Source organism: Chlamydotis macqueenii, chromosome 18 (genome assembly GCF_036417535.1).
Source record: "Chlamydotis macqueenii isolate bChlMac1 chromosome 18, bChlMac1.mat, whole genome shotgun sequence".
NCBI classification, from domain to species: Eukaryota; Metazoa; Chordata; class Aves; order Otidiformes; family Otididae; genus Chlamydotis; species Chlamydotis macqueenii.
In genome coordinates this window covers 4,740,515-4,761,276 of record NC_141573.1, presented here as the reverse complement: position 1 = coordinate 4,761,276, position 20,762 = coordinate 4,740,515, and the positions used below count along the sequence as shown (strand labels likewise).

At 47.6% G+C, this 20,762-nt stretch overlaps 1 long non-coding RNA gene across 1 annotated transcript; it reads left to right on the top strand.

The window, feature by feature from the left end:
* Positions 1-15,576: 15,576 nt before the first annotated feature.
* Positions 15,577-19,973, top strand: LOC147598459 (uncharacterized). The gene is made up of 2 exons (XR_015260548.1): positions 15,577-15,709; positions 19,737-19,973. It is a non-coding gene; the product is annotated as an uncharacterized LOC147598459 (long non-coding RNA).
* Positions 19,974-20,762: the final 789 nt, after the last annotated feature.

Sequence of the window (20,762 nt, the reverse complement as noted above, 5' to 3'; positions counted from 1 at the left end):
CCAACACAGCAAAGAGCAAAGGTTGCAGGGTGAGATCCCGACAGGGAAAAGAAAAAAAAAAATCAAACGGCTCTTCAAGTACAAGCAATTCTATTAACGTCTTTCAAGCACCAGCACTGCAGGCTGCAAGGAGTCTCGCTGCAGGGGACAGTTTCTGAACTGCCCTGTAATGTTATCGGCTGCTTTCAGTGCACAACTGTCCGGAATAGCTTAATGTGCCTCATTCAATCAAACAGAAATTGTCTGTCAGCCACATCACAAATGGAATAAAACCAATGCAGGGAATAATACATTTTGCAGGCAAATTTGTTGCTTTCTTTTTACTGACGTCTTTGGTACTTTGCTGTAGTTTCTGATGAACAGCTGCTTCACAAAGGAAAAACGGTTGTTTAAGAAAACTTTTTCATCACAAGTTAAAGAAATCCAAGCTCCCAAGGAACCTTTAGCTTTAGCAGGCCATTGTTGGGCTTTCTTCTTTTTAACTGGACCAGAATTGGCCACGTTTAACTAAGAGAACATTTGCAGGAGTTGGTGGGAAAGAACCAGCAGCTTCTCCAGTGGGACGGCTGGGCCAGCCTCCACAAGAGCTGGCCCCTGTTCTGGTGCCCAGTTTGTATTGCCTGGGGTTCAAACGTTGAGATGATGTGGTACGTCTTTTAAAAAGAGGAAAACCAAAATAAACCCCCAGCAAAGTGAACAGCTTTCCCTGCTCAAATTAGGCACACAAACTCATCAGCTGGCTTAGCACAGTGGGGGGGTGTGTGGCATTCTGTGCAACACCAAGTTGGAAAAGTCTTGTTACATCGTTGTAGCAGGACTTGTCTTCCTAAGCTGAAAGCCCAGCCGACAGAAAGGCCTCGTTACTGAGGCTAATGCTGCTTTATATGCAGCTGTTAGCAAAAGAAAAAAAAACAAAAAACCACAAAACAAAGCATGCTCTTTCCTGACTATTAAGAATAGAAGAGGAAAGCTCATGGTATGCCAGGTAAATACTGCTGGCAGGTGTAATGCGTTAAATCCCACTGGAATTGCTGGTAGTGCTCCTGGCTGGTGCCCGTGACCTGACGCAGTGTGACAAACACTGAAGGGATCCCTGATGACTAGTGTACCTGCAAAACCTTCGCCTTTTTTAAAAATTTATTTATTTATTTAAAGTTCATATTCCTGTAAACTTTACTTACTCTCTCTGTATGTAAACCAGACTGGGTCTTTAAGCTCAGTAGCAGCATGTTCTTAGACAAAGAAGGCAAACAGAGAAAGCCAGAGTTGTAGCAATCCAGTTTGTAATTTAGAGCACCAATAAGCCCATGGAGGTGGGCATGATGCATTTATGTATTAGTGTGCAATTAAGGAAAGGCAATTAAGTTTCCTCTGCACCCCTCAGCCTCCTCAGGCTGCTCATCTGCCTCATAGAAGCTGAGCAGTATAAGGCTTCACTGCACCCCGAATCTGTAGAGGAGCAATTTGTTTTTCCTCTTAAACTTCCTGTGACTTTTGTTCAGCATTTTTAAAGGAAAAAAAAAAAAAAAACACCCACCAAAAAACCACAAATCAAAGAAAGACACATTAGTTTCTACAGCTTACAAATATACTCCTAGTTCATCCACTTCTGATGATTCAGTCACTTCTCCCACCACAGGCTGCTAATTAGTGCCAGCACACACGAGGCATTTTTAATCATTACATAATAAGGGGAACAGAAGAGGACTAATGATGCAGTAGGGGGCCAATGACTTTTCCAGTGCTCCGTGTCACAGGACAGGTGTTGGCCACCAGCCTGTAGGCACCACACATCCAGACCGTTCCAGCCCATTACAATATATTCTGGTGTTTATGCCTGGCGGCACAGATCTTATGCTACCTGTAGTGTAGTACCAAGGGGTTTTTTTGCTCCATGACAGATGAGAAGCAAATCTATGGATTCCAGCATGTGCACGTCAAAGTAGTCATGGCTCGCTCTTAATTGAGGAAAGGAAGCCAAAGGAAATCATGTGCATTGGAGTCAAACACCATTTTTAGGAGTAGGAACTGCATGTGTCTTTCAACAGTGATTAAAACAGCCAGGGACCGAGGCACACTAATGATTAATGGGCGGTTTCTGTGAGCTGAGGGCATACAGAACCTGGCCTTCCTGAGCGACGCTCGTCAAGTACAGTTTGGCCGAGCACATTTTAAAGGCGTGAGCAGGAATTGGTTGGTTGGGCTTTATTTTCCTTTATGTAGTGGATCATCTACATCATGTGGCTTCAATTATTCGTTTCTATTTCTGGTGTGTGTGAGATGTACATACGTAGCTCTAACCCAACCTGAACCGGAGAGCAGCAGTGTGTCCCTGCAGCCAGCCTACCCGTGGGGCAGGCTCGCCGACTAAGGCTGGTGCTGCACTTGGAACACCACCAGCCAAACATTTACTTTAAAGCCGCTCAGTTTTTACGACTCTGTTCTTGTTCGCATTTTGTGGCCGTGCTACTTGCTAAACACCTGCCTGTCCCTCTGCCCGCTGGGTAGCTGTACCCCTGAGTACTGCCCTTCCTCGGCAGGAGCAGGCTGGAGAATCCTGCAGGACACACGTAGGTGAGCTCGGAGGCCCTGACTCGGCCCTGTTCTGGGCACCTCCGAACACCTGGAGGAACAGCCCCATCAGTGATGTCCCTCTGGCCAGTCCCAGCGGGGTCAGGCAGCCCACCCTCTGGCTGCCCGATTATTTGGTGCCAGAGAAGCAGCCCCACAGGGCCCTCAAGGCTGCAGCAGCAGCTGTGAGCAGGGAGGGCTCGGTGTGGCGGAGCTGCACTGAGGGTGCTGGGGAAGGCCGAAACCCACGCAGGAGGTGAGCTGGGGGCTGCTTCACGCTCCACCCTCGCTTGCTGTGTGGCAAAAAGTACAGGCTTAACCTCTGCATGCCTCCCACCCCAGCTGAACCAGAGCTAGGAGCTGCCGTCTGGCTCGGTGGGTTTCTGCAGGACTTAATTGATTTGTGCTGCTAAACAGCCTCGCAATAAATGAGTACAAGGTGTTAAAGAAGGATGCGCTAGTGGGAAAGATCCAGCTGAAACAAAGCGTAGATAGAAAGCATGTGCATGCTGAGAGAGCGTGCACCCTCTCCCTGTTCCCACCCCCTGGCCCCGCACAGGGTGATTAATGCTTTACAGAAATGCTGGCTTGTTTTCAGGCCTCTGACTTGTCCTTGAGCATCCCTACGGCCTGACTGTCCAGTGAGGTTTTCCGCTGCAGGAAGGAGGCCAAGCAAGAAGCCAAGTGGCACCAGTTAATGCAGCTGCCCTGTTCCAGCATCACGCTGACACCACTCATTTGCCCGTTAAGGATGGCTTTTCCTGCACAGAGACAGCAGTACGAGGCATGACTGTAAGAAAACTTGAACGGGACACAAGCGAGGAACTTACGGGAATTCCTCAGGTTTTTCCAGCTGCAGAGGAGGGTGAAAACTGTCAGCTATAAAAATATTATAGTTTATGCTGTTAAACAAATCATCATTTGTCAACAGGTAGCTGAATTACATCCAATTCCGCTGGCAGAGCCAGGACTGATCTCTTTTCCCAATACTATTGTGTAGTTAACAGCTGGCAGAAAACTGGCAACCAAGGCTGTGCTGGGCTGGTAAATAACCCGATGAGCCCTGGAGCAGAAGACACAGCATCTCATGGAGCCACCGCAGATCATGGAGCCACCATAGATCATGCCGTAATATGTTGAACAAACGCTTGTTAACAATCTATACACAGGTGGAGAATTGCTTGCTGAAAAGGTACCAGAAAAATATTACTTAAATAAGACACAGATTTGCTAGGGTTATCAAAAGAACAAGCCGGGTTTTAGGTCTAAGAATACTAAACCGCAGCAGCAAACCAGCAAACGCTCGCTCATTGAAACCGAGAGTCTGGTAATAATGAGTGAAATATCCCAACCAGCTCTAAGATATGAAAGGCAAGCCAGAAAACCAACAGAGAGAAATATTTTTATATTTGTTTCACAGCTCCCAAATTCTGCTGGAGAATTTTCCAATCTCCAGATGTTTTCTGAGAGGGAGAGAGAGACACACTCCGATTTCAGATGCTGTGTTGCCCCTAAGCCGATCAGACCACACTGTACCATCTGGGAGAAGGAAAGGTAACAAGTGAAAGTGCCCCATCAGGAGATGTTGCTTCGGGCTGGAGCTCAGCACCTCGTACGGCAGCGTGTTACTGCCCTGTGTTCTGTACTTAACACTGCTCTGGTTCTGTCTCTGCAGGCATTTTATTTTTATCATGGGCAAGAGCAGGAATGTGTGTGTCTCTGCGAGAGCATGAGCATGGGGCTGCAAGCTTCATCTCAGTGCAAATAATATTTTGGCAGGAAACCTGCAGGCGATTAAATTAGGGGCCTAACGACGGAATATTAAAACATTCAAACTTTGAGTTCCTTTAAATAAGCAGCTACAAAACAAGGAAGCAGTCTGGCAAAATTAGCAGGTCTGAAGCGCTAAAGGAATCCACTACGGGTCACTTGTTTATTGATGCAGATTTAAAAGGACTGTTTTTATTATTTTTATTAGTAGCTGCATATGTCAACGTGCTATTTCCTCAATGCATTTTGAGTCCAGATTAGCTGAAGTTTTAGGTGTTGGCAGACTTGCTACAATAGAAGGGAAATGCCAATGGAATAACTTTAAACATGATCCAATCCCTGATGATTCATTGGATGTGTTAAAATTTCCTTTGAGACCATGTAAGTAATGCAGGGACTGGAGCACAGAGCGCCTGTGACTCAGCGCTCTGCGAGGCAACGGGAGGATGTCAGAATTACTCACTGGGACAGGAGGAATCTCATTTATCTATTTATAGGCAAGGCTGAGATGAGCTTGTACCATTAAAGAGCTGAGTTTGCCAGTTCCCATAAGGGGAGGAGGAGGGAAGGACCTCAGTTTAGCTGTTGAAATTAAAGCTTCAGTATCAGCCTCCTTTTTCCCCCCCATTTCCAAACCTGATGACTGGCCAGTTACATTTTCTCACACTCGCAGAAGCAGCGCAGAGCTCCCAGCCCCGGGCTCCCGGTCTGTGCGAAGAGCAGAGCAGCTCTGTGAGCCCCTGGCTGTCATTCCCAGCCCTCCCGAGGGGCCCAGGGGATCGCCCGGTCCAGTGCCCCAAGGTCAGGGGAACTGCTGCCACAGGGCCATTCCTGTGGCATGTATCTGTCTATGAATGTCATTAAAGACGTGCTTGTCAGAGGCCAATGCCCACTTTGCCAAAACCCTGTCTCCTGCACATTTCTCTGAAGATCTACAGCGTCATCCCTTGGCTGGGCATTCTGACTGACAGGACACCAGAAGAGGAAAGGGCCCAGGAGCTGGGCACATCTCCTGCCGCCGGCTCCCAGGTGGGAGCCAGGGGGCTGCACGGGGGCAAGGCAGCGACACAGCCAGCATCAGGACGGCAGTTCCTGAAAACATCGTTTAGACTATGTGACGTCTTTGGGTAAAAAGTAAGAGCTCAAACCCTCAGGAAAATGTTTGGGTGGCACTGTTTCTGTCATACAGCTGGCACGTCACAGCACACAGTTTGCCTTGGCTCGCTTTGTGAAAAAGAGACCAGCACTCAGTAGGGGCAGCGTGGGTCTCAGTCATTCACCGTGCTGCTCCATCTCTGGGAACACGTTTGCAGTGTTGGTCTAAGCATTCCTTTCAGTTCCCTGCATGTAACTATCACCACAGCTGACTCCCTACCCGTAAAGAAGTTATCTAGGAACACAAGGCTCTGGATTACTGATCCAGTCTCCCACTATTACAGTCAATTACATCATATCACGCTTTTTGGCAGGCGGTTCCAGCACTTCAGTTTAAATTTCCAGCCCTGATATCATTTGTTCTTGTGCCAGCATCATCATTTAGTTTAAACAATTCTTTTTTCTCTGATCTTTACCTATCAATCAGATGTATTTACTAAAAACAATCCTATCTCCTCTAGTCTTTGTTTTGAGAAACTAAACAAATGAAGCTCTTCTAGTCTGCTCTTGTTCCAAACCCTCTGATCATCCTCGATGCCCTTCTCTGTACCTGCATCTTCCTTGAACATGAGTGAACCTGCATCTTCTAGGATTGTGTTTGCCTTTCCGTATCAGATCGGTGGCTCACAGAGATCCCTAGGAGCAAGTTATTCTGTATGTTTTTTTCCATCACTCCACTTTTGTCATTCTCAAGTGAGTAATGTGATATTCTAGTTCTTAATTTTGAACTGCATGTCTTTATACTTTCTCTATTCAATTTCAGGCAAATTTTGGCATTCAGTTATTGCTGACTGATGTTCTGATCCTCCTCTGTACTGACAAAGCCTGTGTCCTCAGCAGATTTCTTTACTACATTCCTACTGCTCTGCCAGAGTTAGTAACAAAACAAGTAAGACGGCTCAAGACTGACCCTTGAGGAGTTCAACTTATTAAGTGTGTCTGTCCCATATTTCTCCTTTCCACAGAGCTCTCTGTCATGTACTTTAGCAGTTCTGCATTTGCTGTCCACACTAATCCCCATCTTCTCAGCTTCAACTAATAATTTCCCATTGGTATAATATCAGATTCTTGACTCAAGTCTGGATAGAGTAAATGGCCTGTATTTCATCTGTCTAGGAAAAAAAAAAAATCAGTCATCAAAGAGAAATATGAGGTTAAGCTGAGCTCCTTTACTGTGCCAGTCCTTTCCAAATCCCGGGATGGAAATCTGCCAGTGCACCTTGATCTGAGCACACTGAATTCTTTAAGCTTTTCCTTCCATCTCACATGTGATAATTTTCATTCCCTTATGTTCCTACTAGAAATCCTGTCTTTGTCCCGCTGTTCAATATGATCATCTCTACTGAAAACGTAGCCAAGGTGGTTTTAATTCATTTTCAGACCGTATGTAGACTGGTCTAATCTCAGCCCCATTCTCATAATGACCACATTTCTCCTCTTTTTCTCTTCTGTATTTATCCAGTTGAAACCTTCTGCCGTCTGTTTAATTTCCTTTTCAAAGTCTAATTCACAACTTTACTTTTGACATTTCTCATTCTACCCCTACATTTCATGACCTCAGCAAATTAAAATCAGATGAGTGAGGCAAACACTGCCTCCAGTCTTCTGCCCCACCACTCTCCTCTGATGCCGCCCTTGCGGCAGAGATGACAGAACAGCTCATAAAGCAGGTCCAGAACTGCTGGACGGAACACGTCACTGGCACGGCGGCTGTGCGGGACCTGCTGCGTAAGCTGCTTGGTCAGCCCTGTGGCAGGGCTGATGGGCTCCGTCAAAGAGCAAAGCAGGTGGTCGTTCCCTGCAGTGGTTCCCCTTCAGACCTCTGATTTCAATCCCTGGCTGCATGTGAACTGAACACCCTCTTGCTGATCAGATCTTCTGCCCATTCCTTGCCTGCTCTCAGTTAACTCCCACCGTGTGTTTGGGGCTGGTTATTTATCCCACCAGGTTTGGAGTGTTTCCCTTCAGGGTTCATCCTCCTGCATGTTCCAGCTCGTTTTGGAATCCAGTTTCCATCACATTCAACTCCTCAGCTCTTCAGTGCAGTTGATTCCACTAATTAGTTCCCTTAATTTCCCAACATTTGCCCTTTCTGAGATGAGTATGTTTGGTGTGTGACTACAGACAGTGCTGGAGGTTCAGCCCTAATGAGGTACATCTAAAAGCTCCTGTTTCTTAACCGGAGTCTTCAGAGGCTCTGGATGACTCACAGCTCGGAGTTGGAGAGACAGTGAAAGAACTGCACTTGCCTTCCTGTGCGTGTGAGACTCCGTATCACCATAACACTTCTCAGAATTAACTAGCATTTTCATTCTATGGACAACTGAGACATACAGAGCCTAAAGGTCACATTTCAGAAGCTACTGCATTGTATGAGGAATTAGTTAAGCACCTAAGGTGAAGTACAAAGCTTCCTAACCCCGCTGAGATCACTGCAGCAGTCTTACCTTGCTCACCTGCAAACTAGGTGTCTGTGCCAAGCTCTTTGCTTTGAATTCTGTCTAGTTCTTGAAGAAAGCGAAGCACATCCTGACTGCAGATCGACCTATCCCAGACACACAGGCAGCAAAGGCCCAGCTGAGACTGGCTGTGCAAGGCTAACATTAGAAAAGAGGAGCCCTGTCCTCAAAACACTTTGAAAAAATGTACGAGTCACCTTAGCCCCTTTAAAAATCCAGGCCTTACTGTCACTTACGGTGTCTGTACTGACAGTGGGATTTGAACCTCAGCAGTGGGCCACCTACTCGCTTACTGATGTTCCCCACTCCCTTGAGAATCCCTCTGGGATGCTGCCCGTGACACGCGTCCTCGCCTTAGCTGCTTCTTCAGCTGCAGCACGGCAGCAACGCTGCCCTCGCTTCCCAAAACAGCGTGAGAGTGACAATACCACAGAACTAAGGCCATGTTGCCATCCTAGAGAGGTGGAAGCTATCTTTGGCAGACCAAAGCAAATTTCTCTCCTTTCCTCTCCTCTCCATTAATATACTTGAAAATATTCTGGAGTGGGAGAAAACCTGCCCCTCTCCCAAAGCATGTGTGCTTTGAATGCCCCCTGCTCTCCTGGGCACCTACTGACCTTGGCAGTGTCACAGGACTTGTGTTTTTCTAAAAGAGTGCCCTCCTTGTGAACAGGCTCTTTGCTTGGGGAAGCATAAAGCAGTCCTGTCTTCCAAATGTCTAAGTCTTCTTTTCACGTCTGTTTATTCCTTCACCAGCATTTATTTTTGGCCTTGAAAGAAAAACACAACTCCACATTAAAGGGATGGTGTCCAGTTAAAACCCACAGGTTGCACCACTCCTTCGCCCCTCTTTGCAGGGGGAGGCAGTGGAGGACTAATAAAAAAAATAGAGAAAAATCTATTGCCTGTTGGGCACAAAACTTCTTTTGCTTTCTAGTGAAAAGGCAGCAGAGCATCCTGAAAAGCACATAGCAACTGGTCAAACGGGCCAGAGCCTGGATGCCTGAGGCTTTTTTGTAATCATAGTAACAAGTGCAGGGGCCACATCCCCATTTGTCCTGGAAAGCCTTTCCAGCTGGGATTGCTTGGGGGAACGAGACACCAATGCTCAGTTTGTGGTGGGTCTAACTCTGGCAATCCCAGACTTTACACCACCACCTATCAATGATACCAAATCAGAAAGACACCCTCTCGTGCCTCTTCCACACCGACTCCACAGCACTTTTGGCTACTGGAGAGCCAGCACTTCAGGACAAGGCTTCTTATGCTGTTTGAAAGAGCTCAGGAGGGGCTGCAGGTGAGGGCTGCCTCCTGAGACCGCTGCCAGCTGCACGCACACTTCTTCCCAGCTCAAGGCACTTAGGCCACCAATGGATTACGCTCACCTGTATGACTTTGCAGAGGAGAAGTGTTCACAGATCCAGTGCCAGCTCTGTGCCTGTCACCTCCCAGCAGAGACCTCCAACTGCGTGTGGCCTGATGCAGCTGCAGAAAGGCCATCTAAGGGCTCACAAAGCTGAAGTCCGAGGCACAAAGTTGAAGGCAGAGGTCCTGTATTGTCAGTCTGTGTGGTCAAGACCCGCATTCCTTTGGGGAGAGGCACAGGAGGAGAGCGAGGAGGAGTGCTTTGGGCTGGATCTGTAAGAGGAAATAAGTCCACTTTAGCAATGACTGTGTTTTGGGCCACCCATCAGCGTTCAGCACCCCACACCAGGCAGCTGTGTGTCTTTCCTATAGCATGGTGACTTAGTTGGGCACCTGAGAACAACGTTATGAAAGCACCCTGCTCTCAAGGCCTATGTGACAGCGACCGCAGCCCTGTTCATGGAAATCAATGGGACTCATCCACAGGCCTGGTTCATCACCCTGGATGACCATGAGGGCACGGGTGGGCCGAAAGAAGCACAGCAATATTTGGCCATTATAGAAATTGAAACCTGAGGAAAGGCTGTGTCTGCCTTGCACGCTTAGCAAGTTCGCAGAATATTAACGATGCATCACTTGTAACAGAGTAAGTGCTTCTGGGTGCTTGGCTGACTTTGGCAAGGGGCACTTTGAGAAGGGTAAAACTGCATTTTCATTGCTGAGAATCTTCCTCCAGTAATAAGATGTGCCCCGTGGGATGCTGGTAACATACTGGTATTGTCCGCAGCGAGTAGCTAGGGCCTAGGGTCTTACATTTCTAAACCGTATACCAAAAACGCTTACCCCCAAATATCACATTAGTCCAGACCCAGGATTTACAAACACAGAGACAGCCACAGGTGGGCTGCTCTCCAATTAGCCCGTGAATTGAGAAAGAAAAAAAAAAAGTAATTTTGTATTCTTTGCATATAAAACATCATTAAAATAATTAGAAAAGCAGATGCATTGTATCAGTTACAAATTAAGAATGCGGTCACGGTTGTTCAGGAACCCACAGCCTCCTTGCAATACCAATAATGATTATTTACAGCCTGCTATGCAAGGAAATTAGTCCAGAAAAACTGACTGATTATAGAGTCATCCCAGGGGAGAAGTCTAGTGCAAGGGTGCAGGCAGCCAAGATTTCACACTATTTTATTGTCTTGAATTACAAACTTTATTGTAAGTGCTGTTTGTGTATTTTGTACAGAGTGTCTTGGTTCCTCTATAACAAATACCCGTTTTATTCCTGCCAGTTTAATTGAAGTTACCCCTGATTTACACTTGGGATCAGAGGCAGATCCGTATTACTGCTTTATGTATAAATCTCTCAGCCGCCTATTCACAAGGATGTGCAGCTTGGCAAAAGAACGAGTTGAGAGAAGGAACTGGGCGCAGAGGAGCTATTAGACTTGCTGCTGTTGCCGTAACACCTGCAGAAGTTAGGTGCAGCACTAACGCAAGGTATGAGAAATTCTCTAACAAAGCTAACAAAGAAAATACACAGAGGGTGGGAGGCAAGGAATAGCCGCAGAAAAGAGAAGTAGCTGTACAACGTCACATAGCAGGCAGGAGCAGATCCTTTGTCTCTCAGCCTCTCCAGTTTCACACTGCCTTTTGGTCCTTGCTGTTTCTGCATGTGGATGTGATGCATCTTTAACCAGAAACCCAATCCAGAAAAAGAAAATAGTTTTCTTCTTGTTTGTCAAGAGAACTAGCTTTCCGCTAGTTGTGCAAATAAATTCTTTCCCATGATTAATACCTGTCTCCTGTGCTAACGACGTCAGTCTCTGCATGGATCAAATCCTAATAAAGCAAAGCTCTTTTCTTAGAAAAGAACATGTTTTCCATTTTTTTTCTGCTAACATTCCTCCTCACAATTGCCCTTGTTTAGCCTTATGATCATTTGATGATGCAGTCCCAACATAACTCACAGTACTTCCCATTATTGTGTGCCACAAGTGTTTACAGAGCCACTTCTGTGGCAGATACCAGCCTTCAGACATTCCACGTCTCCTGTTTCGCTGGAGCCAGTCACACACTGAAATGCAAGTCCCTAATTAATTTATACACAATGAAGTGTGTATAAATTGCAATGTACTTCAGTCATTGCAATGGTAACATAATGGAGAACAGCCCATTAGCTAGATCAGCTGTCTAGCATGGACAAATGATTTTCTTCTCATGTTTCCATCAATAATAAGATCCATTAATCATCTTAAAAAAAAAAAAAAAAGACGATCTACCCCAATCCCAAGCTGCCTTTACATTTTTCTGCTAGCGCTAAGGATGTCTGGATGGAATGCCTGGGCCAGTCGTGTTTTCTCTCACAGCAAGGAAACCTCTCTGATACGCTGCAAAGAACTGGTTTTTCACCACCACAGGGAACTTCACAACTGGTCCAGCTCCACTACTGCTCTCTTTATAGAATCAGAATATAATAGCCCAGTTTTAACAAAAAGAAATCAATATTAAATTCAATGTATTCTGAAGGAGTGAAAATTTTTACCAACAGCTGAAAGGGAAGTGGAATTTGTGAATGCCTCTTTCATCTTTATCAAATTACTGTTCAGTGCAATTACACTTATTAATAACAACATCCCTTAAACCACATTGTGAAAATCCATTAGCAAGAAATGCTTTAAAATGTTCAACAGGCTGTAACAGATGATTTATCAAAAGCTAAAACAATTAAATACTATAAGCAGAGCGGGAATTTTTATGGGCTGTGGGGCTTGCCAGAGGGCTGCTGTGATCTGTTCAGAAATGGGCTGTTTGCATAGCATAACTCAACTTTTTTCTTTAATTCAATCATCTACATTAGCAAGGGGTAATGCAAGCTAATAGTAGTCTTGGAGTTTTTCTTCATCTCACTTCCATATCTACTTGCCCCTAAAAATGCTGACGGTCATTTCAGAGTCATCACTTGCTCCGTGCAGAGGTACCAGGCTGCTGCTCTGATCAGGTGTAGAGGGAGGGAACCCGTGAGGGCGGATCACCGCTCGCAGGCAAACGCGCCCGGACTTCTCCGTAACAAACCCCAACCAGAAGAGCCCTTTATGAAGTTGCTTAACTATCCCCATGAGGGTCAGGCTTAGCAAGACTGGCCTGGGGGCAATCACCGCTTTTTCTCCTCTTTCAGCACAGCCTGCCCTGGCAGTTCACACATTCCCCTCTTTCATTTCTTGTTTTTTTAAAACACAGTTTAAATGTCGATCACTATCGAGTAACCACCATGAAAGTACCAGATAGTGAGACTAAATGCAGATGAGGGATTTTGTCATTATCTTCACGCAAGGAATTGCCAGCCTTGACGACCGACCGTGCGCACCCTGCAACGCCGAAGGTTCACCTCGGTCCCAGGGCGGTCGTTACAGAAGGACCGACTGCGTCCTCCTTCTCTCAGTTGCTTCCAGTTTGCAGCAGAGAACAATAATGGCACGGACAGCTCGGCACTGCTCTGCGCTCATTCCCCAGCCGTGACTCCATCTCTCACAGCCTCCCGCTGCAGCAGCGTGAGGAGGGTTTTGAAGACATTTTCTTTGTTGCTGCAGAAGTGGAGGATTCCAGGGAGAGGCGAGGGGGAAGAGGCAGGAGATGCAATTGCAGCTGGGGAGTGAGTGAAACAGCAGCTCTGGGAGCTCGGTCCACTGCCTGGGCTGCACACAGGGTGGCTGTGGGCTGCAGGAGTTTTTGCTTACCTGCCGACAGATCAGCCCGTGCAGGTTCTCCTTCCAGATCTGATCGTTCCCTAAATCCGTAAAAAGATGGCTGAGACAGGGGTGGTGTGGTTTCTGAGGCAGATACAGACAGTGCAGCCCAAATGCAGCCCAATTCCATCTAGATGAAAAGCTCTTCCCACCTTTAAGCTGCACGTTCAGCTCACCCCAGGCGAACGCACAAACCTGCACGCAGACCAGCTGCACTCGGTGCTCGTTTGCACCCCCAGCACGTCCGCTTAGGAGGGTAAGGCAGCGGCAGAACAAACTGGTGGCAGAATGCAGCTTCTGTAATTGCACACGAGTCAACTTGTTAGATTGATTATTTTCTGTCCCAGCTGAGATTGCAGCTCCATGATTACTTTTGACTGAGCACAACTAGAAAACACGTAATTACAGGGGCCGAAGCAAGAGTTCTGCAGCTACGGATGCCTGGTGCGTAGCTGGTACCGTGCAGCACGTGGGGGAAAAGGGAAGTCAGAAATGAAGTACATGTTCCCACCCTACCACATCCCCGCTGCAGGGCTTACGGCTTTCAGCCCCGGGCAGAGCGAAAGGCTGACATTTCTCGGGTGCAATGACAGATTGTGCGGCACGAAACATCGCAAACTGCATGTCAGCGCTGGAGCTGGTGGGTGCAGCTCGTCCAGCCAGACGAAAGCAGCCCAGACTAACGCTGGTGAGACAATACTTGGCATCTTGCAGGGACAATCATTCTTGGCTGTAACAGCCCCCTCCCGGTTCGTTTTCTGTTTTCTCTGTTGTTGACCTCCAGTGGTGGAGGAAAGGGGCTGGACGTGGAGAGGAAAAAGAGAAGGCGGTGGATGGTGCTGTGAGCAGGAGAGGGGCCTGTAGGAACGGGAAAGAGAGGGGACAGCTGTGGGGCTGGGAGGGAAACGGAGACAGGGGAATGAAACAGATACGCTTCCCCTTTGGGAGGATGGGCTGAGCCAGTGTGAACAAAAAAGGGCTAAAATGAAAGGGAGGAAACCAGAGAAGAGAAGAAAGATGGAACAAGGGAGATCACAGAGAACAACAGGAAGCAGCGCTTAGAGGCCAGAGATGAACGCTGGGGCTTGTTGGGGAAAAGCAAACAGAGAAAAAAACTTCAGGAATATTGTGTAAAAGACAGAGAGAATTTTTAAAAAAAAAGGCCTATAAAAGTGCCAGCTACCCAGCTGCTCTCAGTGAAACTCCAATACGCTTACGTCAACACCACACCACCGATCAGCACCAGGGGAGAAAGTTTGGGGCTGTTTTTCAATTGCACGGAAAGGCTTTCAGCGATGCAGAACATGACCTCCAGCTTCCACTGCAGTCAAAGGGGTTTAGAGGTGCTTACAGCCACAGAAAAACAAGACCCAACTTTATAAAGCCCAGGAGAGAAGATGCCACGTTACAACCTTGAGAACAACCAGCCTTTCACCTTGTTTGACTTCCACCTCGAGACCCAGGGTGGTGAGGCCAACACGCGTGGGGAGAGGACACGCAGACGCCTCCGCACCCACACGCCGGGACACTGCCCAGCTCTGCCCTACCTGCACCACAGCCATCGGCTTCGTTTTCCCTGATGGGCAGCGAGGCCCTTGATTTACATATCTAAGCCTGAGTGGGGTAAGAGGCATCCGCTTTGCTGGTTAAAGTGAAATGTTTGGCTTATTGGCATGGCTTGTTTAATTTGGCTCTTAGTACTCGGTCGGTGTTATTAGAGAAAGCAATAAAAACGCATTAAATACTAGGAACTACATTAAAACAACATGGGGAATGCAATGCAAACCAAAAAAAGCAAGGGGGCTGAGTATGGAGACTGCCATTCCCTCCTTCAATCATTCTTTTCCATGAATACAGAGAGTGTTACAGTGCTCTTTGGAGGGGTGGAGGGCCCAGTGGTCACCGCACGTCTGGGAAGTTTTCGATCTCTATCCGAGGTTGGCTCCTTCCCCCAGTGCCAGGGTGGCTGCTGAGGTCAGAAGTGGGGGCAGAGATTTAGCTCTGATGCAAGCTGACCATTCAAAAGCACTGAGCTCCCAAAATGGATGGCTGTGTCAGAGCCTTGCTTCAGTGCAATCTCCTCAGAGGCAAGAAGTGTCCATCCTCACCCGTATCTCCTTCCAATCTACATAAACCATCATTAAAGAGAAGTTCGTGCTCCACTGCGCACCTAAAGTGTTCTTCCTCTCCAGGCCTGTGGATTGTGTGATGTCTGCTGCCAACTCCGTGAATCGCAGCAGCTGCGGAGGACGCTGAGTGATGCACAGGGAGCAAACACCAGCAATGGAGGCTCCGTCACACCAGTGGCAGCAGCTGGGACTTGTGTCAGCCTCCCAGGCTACAAATATTGACTGGATCAACACAGATGTTGAACTTAATTGGTCATCTTGAAATCCTAATTCACCTCAGCAACACACCTTCATACACTGCATATCAGCTCCTCCACTGCTTGCTCACAGCTGCTTCTGCAAAACATGCTCCTCCATCTCTGCAGGGTTTTGCAAACCTTGATGCCCATTTCACACAACCGCCTTTCCTCAACTTGCAACTAGTCACACCCCAAACACCCACGTGCCGTAACAACCTGCCTGTCAGCTGCGTGGTCTTAAAGCATCTGGGATCATCTCATGGCTCTGAGAGGTAAGGGCCTCGCTGCCGGGTCTGCTGGGGAGGGATCCTTGTTCCCTGGGGAGGACTCCCCACATAGCTCAGAGAACAGTCAAAGCACAGTTATTAAAGCACAGTTTGACTATCCTTGGCCAACCACATGCAGTCTGGCCATGCTTGTAGGGGTCTCTACCAAAGACCACCAGAGCCGGTGAGCTGTTGCATGCAGCCATGTGGAAGATTTCATCCCCTTTTTCCCTCCAGTTAGGGTTCTAGAAAGACTTTGAAATCCTGCAGTCCGCTCCTACATGTCCCTGCTGAGCTCCTTCCAGACTGAATTCTTGCACTTGCCATGTTTTTGCCAAGACATCGTTTTCTTTTGACCACATAATAAAGGGCAGATCCCACCACCACAGGGAGGGACTGAGAGATGTCAGAAATGACACATCTGTCACCTGCCCAGGCCAGTGCTCTCTGCTCCACCCCAGCTTTTGCAGCTTGGTTAGATTTCTTGGTTTCTGCTTTGGCCTTGAGATAGGACTCCCAGGCCCCTGGGATCATTAATTTGCCCATTTGGTTAACTGATTGGAGCCACAGCTGTACCCTTGCATTTCTTCTGCACCGTGAAAACCACAACTGCACGTTACGTCTGGGCAAACGGCGAGGTGGTTATTGTAAAGCCTGGATTTCCTAAGGAAACAAAGCTTTATGTGAAATCACAGAGAGTGTGTGTGTGAGTAGCTCTTGAACACATCAGACAATTTCAACAGGACAGAGAGGAGGATTCCTCAAAGCTCTGAAGCTCCCAGAGGCGCACTGGAGATGACAGATGGAGGATACAGACACCATTAGTATCCCCCGAGGGAAAGGCAGCAGTGAGTGCTCCCTCCCTATCAGGCAGCAGAGACGCCGCAAGGGTGAACGCTGTTCAACAGACACACTGATCATTAAATTACTCGTTAATAATCTCAGTGTCCCTCATCACCTTCTCTTGCCACTCACCTCCCCTGCCTGTCTGGGGCCGGACTCTGCGCAGTTGTTACGTTAACAGCTTTCCTCACTCACCTGCCCATCACCCTGAGGCCTAAATCTCTGGTGATGAGGGTACCGAAGTGTTACCGCAAAAGGGGTGGCGGAGACAAGAGCAAGAGGATTACGACGCAAGATGACGGGAGCTGCAGCGGGGTGAAGCTGTCCCTCCGCGCATCCATTGTTCCTGTTTAGAGAAGCAGCTTTAAGAAAGTGGTGTAAATTACAGGAACTGGATCACTGGCTTGAACAATGTCAGCATGTCCCTTCGAGGGCATTCACTCCCCCTGCACCATGAAAAGACAAGTTATTATTTAACAGCAGACCTCACACAGAGGAGTGTTTTTTCTGTATTCATGACCTCTAACAAGTATAGCAATTATTTACTATACTCTGAGCAATCCAGCAGTAGCTATAATGTGATAATTATAGAGAAACCGTCCTAAAAATATATTTCTGATGCATCAGCAAAAACTCAGCAGGCCCCTCCAGCTGGCACTGAACATTTGAGTTAAGCCCAATTTGAGAATCAGATCGTGCACTGCATTTTGTACAGCTGTGACGCCGGCGAGGAGCTTTGGAGCAGATGCCTTGCAGTGACAGTGGGAAAGACAAGAAGCAGCAGAGAAGCAGACAGGGCAGGAGCCACAGGTTCTTTTATCAAAGGTTAATGACAACAGAAAACATCAGGCCCATGTTCAAGATGGATAAACTGAGGTTCTGGAAATCAGACCAGCAGCATTTTCTAATCTGGCTACTGACTTGTTGGGGTCCGGTTTTAGAGGTTCAGTCTGAGTCCGGGCTGTGCTGGCATTTTTCATGGAGTGAGATGATTCATTATTATTATTTGATTTCAACCCTACACACTAGAATAGCATCTGGAGGTTCCTGCAGGAATCGGCTCTTCTCTGTGCTCAGTGTTAGCACACTCGGGTTCATGTTCTTTGAGGAAGCATCTACTGGGGGTTCAGATGCTGCTACCTTGTCGCAGAGCCCCCAGAAAGTCACCCTTCTGCCACTGCCATTCAGAGCCCTGAGGCTGACCTCACCCCATCGCTGCTATTTTAGCTAACCGGACTGTGAAGGGGAACGCCAGGGCACAGGTGTTTGTTTTCTTCTCCCAGCACTGTTGCAGCACAGCACTTCCCTGGAGACAAGCTGGACTCATCAGAGACTCTGCGGTACCTGGGCAGCCCCTCAAAGCTTCTGTGCCTCAATTTCCTCACCTGCAAAAAGGCCAACATGAAAAACCCACAACCTAGAGCTACGTTTGGGTTTGGAAAACACTTTTAGCACCTTGAAAGAAGGTTTCTGTGGAAGCCCAAACTGTATTTGATTGCTTCAATTTAAAAAGTCTATGTTTTACAATCTATAGTCTGTTTACACTTCTACTTCTTACAGCTATCTCTCTAAAAAGAGCTCAGCTCTGGCAGCTCACGGATTTGGCACAGCTTGTCGAACAAGCAGGCTCCCCCACCTTTCCACGACACACAGTGCTTCTGTGTAACTTTGCAGGCTGTGTTTGACTTGTCTGAACTTGAACAGTCACCACTGATTGATTGGCTTCTAAAAATACCCACCCGCCATGGTTCGAAGTCCAGAGAGCTCTTGTTGATTTACATGGAGGCCTTCTTGCTGGTCAGAGGCTAAGACAGTCATCTGACACCCGGGGGCTGCTCTGTCTCCGCTCTGCTCTCTGCCTCCTGCCCAGGGAGGGACCGGCAGCGTCCCTGCGTGCCAGGCAGCACCCACACTTGGCAAAGCCCTGCCCCGCCACGCTCGACAGCTCTCGGTACCGACAAGCAGAGCCAATGGCAGGATGAACGCAGCCCTGTGGGTCCCTGCATCCCCGTTTCCAGACTCTCCTTGCAGCTACTGGTAATAAGTGGGATGACCTGACTAGGAGCGCAGGAGGCGCTGTAATTGTCCCCCCAGCGACGGGAGAGCTCTGAGGGGTCAGGTACGCAGTTGCTGCGAGAGGAAAGCATGGCAGCATACCCTGGAGAAGGCTGCAGACACATGACTATGGCTAGGACAGCCACCAGGAGAAAAGCCAGGCTGCGATCTCTATTTGAGGCAACGGATGCCTTGTTGTTTTATAAACCTGTCACTGCCGGCCGTCAAGCATGCGGTGTTGCAGCTCCTAGATCCCATCGTCAAGCCAGCTCTAAAAGAGAACTCCATCCCAGATGTGCAGGACCACAGTTCCCCTTCGGGATCGTGGTGTTTGCACACCTGGATCGCCACAGCTGAAGCCTCAAAACACACTTTGGAAAGGGAAGGGTGTGCAGGGGCCAGGGGGCCACAGTTTGAGGAGAGGAGCCCAAGCAGTTGAAGCCTTTCACAGAGCGGGACAGCAGAAAGGCAGGTAGCATGGACACACGCATCGGGAGCAAAGCGTGCCTGCTCGTTCCTGCAGAGATGCATTGATATCGGCGTGCTGGGCGCTGGTAAGGAACGTGGCAGCACCAGGTTTGCAGAAGATGTCAAACCCAGACAAACTGGGCAGCACGCTGCATGGCCAGCGGGTCCCTGATCACGTACCTGCTGCCGTGGAAGCAACAAAGATAAAGCAGAGCGCAGTCTAATATGCACCCTGGATGTTGCCACGTTACTGAATGTATCTTAACACAGCAGCGTCTTCTCTAAGTGATGTATTGCAGCTAAGCTAAACCCTAAATAATAAAGTTTACTTTTGTCTCTCTGGAAGATCACAGCCAGACAGTTGCCTGTGGAATACCAGGCTAATGGAAGAAATTAATGGTATTCTGGGATCGTTCGGGACTGGAGATGATTACTGTGGCCAGACTCCACTTTCACAGCTCCATATGCAATCCCTTTTGTATATGGTTATGCAATGGGACCCTGGTCCTCCTGTCCTGATGCAAGGTCTTGCAGAACCCGGTTGCTTTGAGGCCCAGAGCTCTCCTCATTTCCAGCTTAAATATATTCCATGACAGTTTATAATCATTCTGTCAATCAAAGATTTCCTTTCATTTATATAATATTCTTCCTTCTGTTTCATCTACAGAAAGCGGTGCCCTCAATTCAGCTCTGCTACGCTGAACGACCAGACCAACGCTCCTTTGGTTACTCCTTCTAAGGTCACTCGTTGTCCCAGTCACCTTCTGAGTTCCGCTCTGGATTTATCCTGCCCAAAGATGGATGATGGCTTTCCAGAGGAAGGTTCAGCCATTCCTTGTACAGTGGCAGGAGCACTTCCTCATCTTTCCTGGAAATATCTTGCCCAATAAACCCGATGATCTCATTTGGCTTTTGTGTTTAGTTTTAAAAGGGGTATAAAGCAGGCTCTCCAATATTTCACTTCACTTTATTTTAGTGTTTGTTATCTGGAAAGAAGAGGGTAGTTAAACTGCCTTTTAAATTAAATTCCTTTAAATCTTTGAAAACAATAAAGAAAGAAAGATAGCAAACAAAGTAAGACAGAAGAATTACCATGTGTATGAGCAGAGGTATTTTTTCCCGTAACACATTTATATATAAATCTCTTTTCCAAAAACTTGCAACATTTCTCAGTTGCTCAGTCTGTCTCCTGGGTAACGTGACACCTCACAAGAGGAGCCTTGTGCCTCCGCTCTTTAGTGGGACACGAGTCTTGGGAACTCTATTGAAATTCTCCTCCAAATAAAAAGTATTCCTAATTTCTTGAAGGTGAGAAGAGCTTGCAGTACTGCATCATTCTCTCTTTGCTTTTCTCCATCTTCACACAGCTTATGAAAATAAAAGGCTCTGAGCAGCAATAGCTGCATTAAACCAGGGGGGTTGTGCGTGGTCCCTTCGGGCACACAGACTCCTTCTGTAAGTCTGTGAAAAGCTCCTAAGAATTTACATGAGCAAGGAGATAGTAAATAGGCTTAGCTTTGCTGTAGAAGAGTTCAAACCTGCAGTGTCAAATGTTTAGAGCTCCATAAATTAAAAATAAAGTTGGAAAACACTGGCTTAGCTAAAATAACCTGACAAAGGTCCTCTGCCATCAGCACAGCATCTACAGAAGGAGCTCTCACCTTACACTGGATGTGGGAGAGGGTGAGTCTGA